The 8,125-nt window shown below is 45.3% G+C and overlaps 1 long non-coding RNA gene across 1 annotated transcript in view; it reads left to right on the top strand.

Moving 5' to 3' along the window:
- The first annotated feature begins 9 nt into the window (after nt 1-9).
- The window catches only part of Platr20 (pluripotency associated transcript 20), a 30,586-nt gene continuing 22,470 nt past the window's right edge, over nt 10-8,125 (top strand). The window contains exons 1-3 of the long non-coding RNA NR_110444.1: nt 10-60; nt 875-970; nt 6,214-6,383. This is a non-coding gene — a long non-coding RNA (pluripotency associated transcript 20). The remainder of the gene's footprint in view (nt 61-874; nt 971-6,213; nt 6,384-8,125) is intronic.

Below are 8,125 nucleotides of genomic sequence, written 5' to 3'. Positions count from 1 at the left end.
AGACGGGCGGGAGATTTGCTACTGTGATGCGGAGAAAGTTGGACGTATGTAACCGAGGAGGTAACTAGGCAGAACTTAGTATAAATGGGCTAATGGAGTTACGAGCTAGTTAGGAGCAAGCCTAAGCTAAGACCAAAAGTATTGTAAGTAAATATGAGCCTTTATGCCATTATTTGGGAACTGAGGTGGACATAGAGAAAGACCCACAGTTGCGTTTGGTGCTCAATGTGCGGAAGAAAATCCAAGCTTAGAGCCTGGGGAAAGTCCTGGGTGAAGGCGGCTTCCTAGCCAAAGAGCAGGGAAGAAGCAGGAGACCGCCAGAGGCCGAGTGCTTCTTTAAGAAGCCCTCACTGAGCAGAAAAACCAGATCCACTATCAGAGCCTCGGGGCAGAGAAGGTCAGAGCAGCTTTAGACAGACACCTGGGAGCCAGGCCACTCGGGGTGCATGCACATACTTAGCCACACTTAGCACACCACAGCCACCACCCACCCCATCCCCAAGGCACAGCCACACGCACAATCTGACTATGTTGCGTGGCAGGCTTCGTCTCTGCTCATAGCTTCAACAGTGGAAAGGCTGAAGTCAGCCCACACTACTCCAGTGAGAGTCTTGGTGCTAACAGAGGTCTGAGCAAGCAGCCCCGGGGGCTTACACATGTGGGCCCAGGACAGGCAGGCACCCCATCCTACACACTCTGTGAGCTACTGGCAAAGCGAACAGATCAGGTCCCTGCACTCCAAAGCCCAGAAGCCTCGGCTCTTCCAGTAAACTGTTAGACTGAGCTGAACAGGGGGTCCAACTATTCCTTGTGGGCTTAAGGGCTGGGGCGGGGCCAACAGCGGGCTTGACTGGGAGCTGAATGTCTGGAACAGGGTTACCCTCAGTGGGAGGTGCAAGCCGCCGAACAGCTCAACAGAGACAACACGCGGAAGATACCTATCTAAGCCCAGACAGAAGCCCTTGAACAGGTAAAAAAAATATTTGGAATTATGCTTCAGTGCTAAAGAAAGAAAAGAAAAAAATAATTTAAAAATTAATAAAATAAAATCTCTTTGGGAAGGAGAGAGTTAGAGATTGAAAAAGAAAAAAATTCTGTGTTAAGAAATGGAAAACACAACAACACAGGGCATCTGGATTCCATATAATTTTGATACGATCATCAGCATACAAATAATTACACTTTCAGTAATGATGGCAATTTTAGATATCCTGTTTAAGAGAGATGAAAATAAAGCAGACTTAGAGAAGGAAAGACTGAAAAATTAAAGGCTGGAATGGAGGTAATAGGAAAGAGATTGGGAAATTCCGATTCGAAATAAATGATCTTCAGAGGTAGCCAGACCAAAGCCTAGAGCCACCTTGTAACTCTAGCCCTGTTCCAGACATTCAGCTAGCTAGTCAAATTTAATGGCAGCCTATTAAATTTCTAGATAAAGAGACTTATGCCGAGTTAAGAATATAGATCTGTTTAATGATGCCATACTATAGATTATATGTTTCAGTTTGTAGAGTTTGAAGAATTACAGTATATACATATGTTAATGCATCATACAATTGATGCACACTCAGGATTTCCATATGCTTTTGCCTTAAATTCTGAGAGAAATGATTCTGAGAGTGCACATTTATTAGAGATGGTGGCCATCTTGGAAATGCCTTTACAGACTGAAGCTGATGATGCTACTGTCTATGTAGCTATTAGAATACAGCCATATTGTAGACATTATCACACAGAGCATGTCACAGGTGTATCTTACATTGCTATAGGTCAGTCAGTTATGAAAGGATCTACCTATGCTTTAAAGAACATGCTAATAGACAGAAGAGGGACATGGGCTCTTAAGCCCATGTGGTGGTTTGAATGAAAATGGCCCCCATAGGCTCATAGGGGTTGGTAGTATTGGGAGGTGTGGCCCTGTTGGAGTAGGTCTGGCCTTAGAGCAAGTGTGTCACTCAGGCATGGGCTTTGGGGTTTCAGATGCTCAAGTCAGGCCCAGTCTCTCTCTTCCTGTGCCTGGGAAACCAGATGTAGAACTCTCAGCCTCCTCTCCAGCACCATGTCTACTTGTGTACAACCATGCTTCCTTCCCATCATAATGATTATGGATTAAACCTCTGAACTGTAATCCAGCTCAAATTAAATATTTTCCTTTATAAGAATTGCCACAGTCATGGTATCTCTTCACAGCAATAAAACCCTAACTAAGACACACAGATAAACTTTTCTTCCCCTACACTATATCAGGACTGTGCTTATTGCCACATTAAGGTAACTAGCACACTGAACTGGTGATAAGACACATGGAGTTTGATGAAAATTGGTTCTAGGTTTGTGGCAGGAATGTGGAAGAGTTTGAAGGTTCATGTTAGAGAAGCCTGAGAATGTCATCAATGTCTTTCTTTATATATAATTTATTTATTTATGTATTTAATATTTATTACTTTTTTTCTGTGCATTGCTGTTTTGCCTGTCTGTATATTTGTATGAGGGTGTCAGGACCCCTGGAGCTGGAGTTACAGATGGTTGTGAACCACTATGTGGGTGCTGGAATATTAAGCCCAGGTCCTTTGGAAGAGTAGTTGGTTCTCTTAACCACTGAGTCACCCCCTTGTCCCCCATCATTAATGTCTTAATGGGACATTCTGGTGAGGATGCAGAATACTGTAATTCCAGTAGTCATCTAGACAGTAAGCACTGTGCTAATGAGACGTCACATGAGAACGGAGACTCTATATAAACTGGGAAGAGAAGCCATGTTGCATTATGACAAAGGGCTTGTGTATATTCTGCACGTGTCCTGAAACTTTGATGGAGGTTTCCAGTTCAAAAGCCATGAAGCTGCTGGATGAACTTCGAAGGCAACGTAGCCTTCAGGCTGTAGCATGGTTACCGCAGACTACTTTTAACCAGGTTGACATTGAGAATTGTAAACGAACAGGCAGAATGGGAGTTGAGAGAGCTACATTTTGGCCAGGAAACAGGATCATGCACAGTTAAAGGTGCTGAGTGAGCAAGATGTGAGCAAAAGTGCGATGCAGGCGAAGTGACAGGACCTGTTAAGGGTCAGTGACATGAAACAGACACAGCGCACTGGGACAATAGCAAAGGGCCCTCAGGGCATCCAGGAAGTGGCAAGATGTCATCCATCCAAGGCTCCAGGATGTCACACTGGAAAGGAGAGCTGGGGAGGTGTCCTGCTGGACGTGGGCTTCACGGAGAATGTGTTGTTTGTTTAGTTGGCTGCTTGGTTTTACTTTGCTTTCCCCAGGCACGCAGAGGGTGCTGCAGCCGTGGTCCAAGGGGCCCGACTATTGCTTGAGATGGCAGCAGAATGTGGCATCATCCACATGGCCCTGTCATACATACAGAGAGCTTGGGTATGAGATTATGGCGGCTTTCGAGTTTTGAGAAAGGCCTATGGAGCAAGAAAATCTGTAGCAGGAATGGATTCCTCAGTGAAAGCAAAGAAAGAAAATGGAATTAACAGTTTCTGGAATTGGAAAGATATATGGATTTTTAAAAATCAAACCATGAACTAGGTATGGTGGTACATACATGTACCACCAACATAGGCCATATAGTAACACCCCTTTCTCTTACACATACACAGAAGTAAATAAAATCATATATCTGCATAAGTATGTATATGATTCTGATGAAAGTGTGTTCTAGTTCATTAGTTACCAGTGAATTAAAATCATGAAATGCAGTTCTTGCAGAGGACCTGAGTTCATCTCCCAGTATCCATGTCAAGTGGCTCACAACCATTGACAACTTCAGCTCCAAGGAATCTTTTGGTCTTTGTGGGCCCTACACTTATATACACCTACCCCCACACAATTATATGCACATAGTTAAAAAAATAAAAGTAAAAGTGTCTTCCTTATTTTCTGAATAACTGTAGCTGAAATGGAAAGTGTCAGTCAGTTGGTAAGTAACTGAGGTAGTCATGGTAACGTTTACATATTGGAATATTATACAGCAGATAAAAGGAACTGAAGGTATGCATGTGTTAACGAAGATATATTTGAAAATGTTATGAAAATGATACCAAAAGGCATGTGATGGAGTGGTGTGTGTATGTGTGTGTGTGTGTGTGTGTGAGAGAGAGAGAGAGAGAGAGAGAGAGAGGGAGAGAGAGAGAGAGAGAGAGAGACCCGAAGCATGTCTAAAAAGTAGTAATGGGGAGTCAAAACATACCATAATTTCAGAAATTTGGAACTGAAAAAAGAATCCTGCAGCTTTTTGTCTATTTGGCTTCCTTATTTTAGAAGGCAGAAAAAATGGTAGCGTTAACCCAGTCTTGCTTCCCTCCCCCGCTCTCCCTGTCAGTCCCTTTCCCTTCTTTCCCCTTTTCCCTCCTTGTCTGACTCCCTTCCTCCTTTCCCTCCCTTCCTCATTCCTTCCATCTGTGTACCAGTTATTTAGCTAACAGTTCAGGTTGAGAGTTTCACAGCTATTTTCTGACGTGGATTTTGCACATAACAGTCAAGCACTCGTGGACTGGATTTTGCACATAACAGTCAAGCACTCGTGGACTGGATGGGAACTCCACCCGCCTCAGTATACGTGCATCCAGCGGCATTCAGTGCCTTGCTATTTGCTCTGCAGCTGTGTAGACCAAGAGCTGCACCTTTGACTCTCATTACTGCCCTTTATTCCCTGACTACTGTGGGCTCTTCGGCTCTGGGAACTTCATGGAAGCACTCTTTCCTTGCCTCTGCTGCCAGAGATGCTCTGGGTGCCGGTGGAGAGGAAGGGAAGCTAGCCTCCGGGTTGTTTTAACATGCCCACGTGAAGCTGTCCCTGCACGTGGCTGCAGAGGACATCCAGAACAGCAGCTTCCTCATCTGGCCACCTTTGTTAAACACCTGCCTTGGTCTCTACTGCTCTGGAAAGCAGGGGGAAGGAGGTCCAACTTACAGAGGGTGACCAGGGGCCTGCAGAAACCAGGGCAAGATTCATGACATGCTCATGGAAAGAAATACTGGACTAATGGCCAAATTGAAAGCAGACTACCTATATAGATAGAAATGGCAGCAACAATGTCCACTGTCAGGGCCAAGGGTGTCCGAGGTAATGCAATGTTTGATGAAGAAAGGGGGGCCAGGCCTTTCCCCCAGGACAGGGGGAGAAAACATGGCAAACATCCTGCTGAGAAACTTCCTGACTGTTTTTCACGATGGCATAGAGATGTCATATCACTTATTAATAATGTTGAGATGTCCTTTTAGCCTGTGTTTAAAAAGGAACAAAATATTGACCTTATATTCATTATTAGAATATTGAAAAAAAAAAGTCCCAGTACAAATGTTAACATGTCATTGACACACAGAAATGCAGAACTTGCTGGCAGGACAGACAAAAAGATGGCAAGACAGACTCACAACCAGGCTCTAACCCAACATAATTAAGCCTTAGTCTACATGTTGCTTCTCCATATACAAGCCGTGTTCCATGTCTGTTCATGGAGGTTTGCTTATGAAATGTCCACCATGGGTTCGAGTATTTGAACACTTGGGCACCTGGTTGTAGCCCTGTTTAGGAAGGTAATGATGCCCTCAGCAGGGTAGGGCCTTGCTGGAGGAGGTGGGCGGAGCCTTGGCGTCATAACCTAGCCTCACTTCTTCTTCGCTCTATGCTACCTCACTGGCTTCTTGTTCTTGCAGCTACGCCTTCCCTGTCATGCTGCACTGCATCGTTCTCTACATTGTTTCTTGCCAGGTACTTTGTCCCAGCAGTGAGGGGAGTGATAAGGCACCACACACTTGTGGGAAGAGAATCCGCAATGTAGGCAGCATGTCCATTTCTCTTTGTTAAAATGCAATGTGACCTAGGAACCCTTTTGGTTTGATCATAGGATATCGCTAACTTTGAGGCTTCCAGAGGTAACATATTATGAGTTAAGGGGAGGAAACTGAGGTGGCCCATGTATGCCTTTCTAGCTCCCGGAAAGCCAGAACACAGAAAACATTCCGGGATTTGCTAGTTTGGATCTAGAATGTACCCCCCACACATGTGCTGATGGCTTGGTTCTCAGCCTCTGGCAGTTGGGAGCCTGTGGAACTTTTAGGAGTTAGAGCCTAGTGGGAGGACATTTAGTCACTAGGGGGTGTGCTTTAGGATATTGGGACAAGGTCCCTTCCTCTTTTTGTTTTGGTTCCCAGTGGCCAGAAGTGATCAGCTTCCCCTGCCACACACTTCCAACAGGGGGCGCTGATTCAACACAGGACCAAAGGCAACAGGACTGAGTGAACATGGACTGAAACCCCCCATAGCCAGCGAAGGGAACCGCCACATTGGCTTGCACATGCGCAAAATGAAGGGAGTTGCACCTCTCCGCACCTGCACGCAAGTCTGTTCAAAGTGGACCAAAACCGGTATGTAAGACCTCAACTCAAAGACCCAATGTAAGACCTGACCTCTGACCTGCTACAGAAAATGAGGGGAACACTTTTCCATGTAGCTATAGCCAAAGACTTTCTGAAACGCTCTCTTAGCAGCACAGGTAGTAATTGGCTAAAGGAATTACATCAAATACAAACGCTGCATGGCAAAGAAACCATCAGCGGCTGAAGAGACAGAATGGGGAAATCTTCCTAATTATATATCAGAAATGAGCCACCACCTGGATTCTATAAAGAGCTCCAACAATATTACAACCAAAAACCAAACAATTAAAAACCCTGAATCATTCAGTCACTTAAATGGACCAATGTGTAGAGACATACAAGTGATGGGCTGGGGAGACCGGTCAGTGACCGAGAGAGCTAGCCACTCTAGCATGAGGGCCTGAGCTTGGATCCCTAGCGCCCATGTGAAATGCTCTGCGCATCTGCATATGACCCTGTAGCCTCAGCTCTGAGCAAAAGGTGGGGGGGGGGGGGCAGGGAAAGGAGGCAGAAACAGGAGAATTACTGGGCCTTGCTGGCTCCAGAAAGCTATCCGTTCAGTGAGAGATTGTCTCAAGGGAAGAACATAGCCAATAATAAAAGATGGCCTCCACCCATACATGTATGCATGTGGATACTCAGCTGCACACATACGTGTTTTATGCACGTATACCACACACGCACATACACACAAGCCTTTAAAAGGTCATTTACAAATGACCAATAGATATGTGAAAACTGTTGAGCTCCCACAGTCATCAGGGGGAAATTAAACTGCTGTGAAATTCCACCTCATCCTGGTCGGAATGGCAATCAGCCAGAAAAACAAAATGGCAGCACATTCTGGCCATGATGTGGAGAGAGACCGTTACACGCTGGACTTCGTACAGGGCTGTAAACCGGTGCAGCCAGTTTGGAAATCAGTATTGAGGGTCCTCAAGTACAACTGCCAGAAGGCCTAACTCTATACCCAACTGGTTCTAACTCAACATGCCACAGAGATAGTTGAACAGCCATACATATTGCCGCTTTATTCACAGTAGCAGAGGTGTGGCTAGTCTAGATGTTTATCCATGGTTGGAAGGGTAATGGACATGTCAGGTATGTTCATGGTGCTGGTTTATTCAGCAGGAGTTTGAGAGATGGCTCAGTGGGTAAGAGCACTGGCTGCTCTTCCAGCACACCTGGTTTCAACTCTCAGCATGCACGTGTTGGTTCACAAGTCTCTTAATTCCAGTTCCAGGGGATCTGATGCCCTCTTCTGGCTTCTGTGGGCACTCCATGCATGTGGTACACAGACACAAACACAGGCAAAACACTCATATATGTTGCCTAAGAGCTACTGTTACTGTGATGAAACACCCCAACCAAAGCAACTTGGGTAGAAAATAGTTTATTTGGCTAAAAATTCCAGGTAATAGTTCATCATTTAGGGAAGTCAGGGAAGGAACCTAGAGGCACGAGTTGATGCAGAGGCTATAGAGGGATGCTGTTTACTGGCTTGCTCATCATGGCTTGCTCTGCCTGACTTCTTACAGTACCTAGGACCACCAGCCTGGGGAATTGCACCACTCACAGTGGGCTGGGCCTGCCCACATCATGAATTAAGAAATTGTCTATAGGTTTGCCCACAGCCTAATCTTATGGAGGCAGTTTCTCAGTTGAGGTTCCTTCCTTCAGATGTCCATCTATAGTTGACATAAAACTAGCCAGAACACATATAAAATAAA

This window comes from Mus musculus, chromosome 11 (genome assembly GCF_000001635.26).
Source record: "Mus musculus strain C57BL/6J chromosome 11, GRCm38.p6 C57BL/6J".
In the NCBI taxonomy this organism is placed as follows: Eukaryota; Metazoa; Chordata; class Mammalia; order Rodentia; family Muridae; genus Mus; species Mus musculus.
This window is presented reverse-complemented; position numbering and strand designations above follow the sequence as displayed.